This window comes from Propithecus coquereli, unplaced genomic scaffold (assembly GCF_000956105.1).
Source record: "Propithecus coquereli isolate 6110/MARCELLA unplaced genomic scaffold, Pcoq_1.0 Scaffold40, whole genome shotgun sequence".
In the NCBI taxonomy this organism is placed as follows: domain Eukaryota; kingdom Metazoa; phylum Chordata; class Mammalia; order Primates; family Indriidae; genus Propithecus; species Propithecus coquereli.
Window position 1 is genome coordinate 1,605,254 of NW_012149730.1, and position 2,039 is coordinate 1,607,292.

General features: G+C 46.6%; 1 protein-coding gene across 1 annotated transcript in view; it reads left to right on the forward strand.

The window, feature by feature from the left end:
* The first annotated feature begins 1,121 nt into the window (after window positions 1–1,121).
* ARL6 (ADP-ribosylation factor-like 6) overlaps window positions 1,122–2,039 on the forward strand; it is an 81,448-nt gene continuing 80,530 nt past the window's right edge. The window contains exon 1 of the mRNA XM_012652801.1: window positions 1,122–1,338. The gene's annotated coding sequence lies outside the window, so the exon portion shown is untranslated. The remainder of the gene's footprint in view (window positions 1,339–2,039) is intronic.

The following is a 2,039-nucleotide window of genomic DNA, read 5'->3' on the forward strand; positions in this document are numbered from 1 at the left end:
GAGTCTCTTTTTTCACCCTGCTAGTCCATTTAATAGGTCAAATTAACTGACAGGCCAAAGTACAGTTAGGGTAGTAAACATAACACTAGCTAGTTGGAAATTTTTTTTAAAAAATCCTGTACCCATGTATAACAAGGGAAATTAAGAGAAGAAAATTCCTCTTTAAGGAACGCTTAAGTTATGAAAGCCATTCATCAATGGAGGAGACCGGTGGAGCAAGGCAGATTAAAAGGTTAACAAAAGATTTCCAGATCTTTAAAACGACTGTATCTATAGTCTGCCCGTGGGAAAACGTAGTAATAAAAATGTGGAGAACCCTCTTTGTTTAAATAGTTTCAACTTGAGGATCATTTGTGACTATGACTATAAAATCCAAGTGCAATTTAAGAAGGTGGCTAACTTTAAATACCATTAATGCCTTTCCTGACCACCTGCCGATTGGATTCTGGAGACTGTAATCTACTCACAGGAGATTATGCCTGCTGGAAATCTCTTCAGCTAAGAAGCAGGGTTACAGGAAAACTTCCTTTGCTGAATAATGCCTTTGACTCTTTTCACCAGTTTCTCTCTTCTCCCTTCCTAGATTAATTGCTTTACTTCTCCAGGACTCAGGGTCGGAGGCCTATCAGAACCCGAAGGAGAGTCGGTGCCATGGGCAGCGGGGCAACTCCCGTGCACATTTTGCCCCACTCGGGGTAGCTGCGTCTTGCAGTCATTGCCACCTCGCTGCGCCGGTGCCCGGGAACAACGCTCTAGGCGCCAGACCAAGCGGAGCCCTCGGGACCCGTAGGAGTGTCGTGGAGGACCAGCAGCGAATCGCACGCAAGCAGCACAAGCGACGCCAAACGCTTCCCAGGAGGCTGTGCGAGCTCCTACAACTCCCATCATGCTTCACCGGACTGCAAGGCTCCTTGAAGAAAATCGGCAGCTCCCCGGCCACCTGTGCTGACACCTTCTTTAATATATGGTTCATCGGCGTGTCTCTGGCCTTTTTCTGGAGCTCTTCGCTCCCAGAAGCTAGAACACAGGGGCTGACCCGGTAAGACCGCCCAGGGAGGCGTGGCTTCGGGACCGGAAGAAGCTCCCGTTGCCAAGGGAACGTCGCCTGCCCAGGCGCCTGCTCAGCCACTGATGCTCGGGCAGATGCAGACGCTGCCAGTTCTGCCAACTTGTGGAGGCGTCTTTGCTCAGTACCAGGAATCCTTCCTGTGGAGGCGTAGAGAAGAAGGCTGAGGGACCTCCGCGCCAGATTTCCTTCCCAGAGACAAATACGAGTGAGTGCGTCCGTTCCTGTTTCTCACCAGTTCCTGGGCTCATGGGTCTAACCTCAAAAGCCAGGTAGCTCCCCATCCCCGGTTTTTGTAGCCAGTGGCCACTCCCCCCACCCCGCCCCGTCGGTTTTAGAGTTCCTCTTTGCTCTTTCCCACGTTTTTCACTCCAAGCAGGTAGTCGTTGCTAATATGTGAGGGGTGGAAAAGAAGTGGGCTTATGCGGTAATAGGGACCCTAGAAAACGAATTGAACTGGTTTGGGCAAATTTTTGTTTGTTTGGTTGGTTTTAACGTTGTTCAATTTGGGCCTTTTTACTTGATGTGTGGAAAGTATAATTGAAATTTCATCATCAAAACCGAAAGCTAAATAAGAATGTTTATTTGGGGTAGAATGAGTATGCAGCAATTCAATCAAAAAATATATTTAAAGTATACAAAATACCAGTAATGGTGTTTTCTCAGCCTGACCACTATGTCTCTCTACAGCTTACCTTCTAAGCTATTAACTGTGGATAACATCCTAATTCTTCTGGACTTTTCTGGCAACATGTAATCCTTTAGAAAGCAGTTTTTCAGAGAACAGTCAAGAGAATTTGGCTGGTATGCACAGAGAGGGGAACAGTAAGATAAGAAATTGGAAAGGTAGACTGGAGCCAGATTGTGAACAGCCTTAAAAGCTATGCATGGAACTTTGAACTTTATTTTGAAAGCCAGTAGTTCTCAATACTGCATGTCCATCAGAAACACTGTGTAGCTTTTAAAACTACAT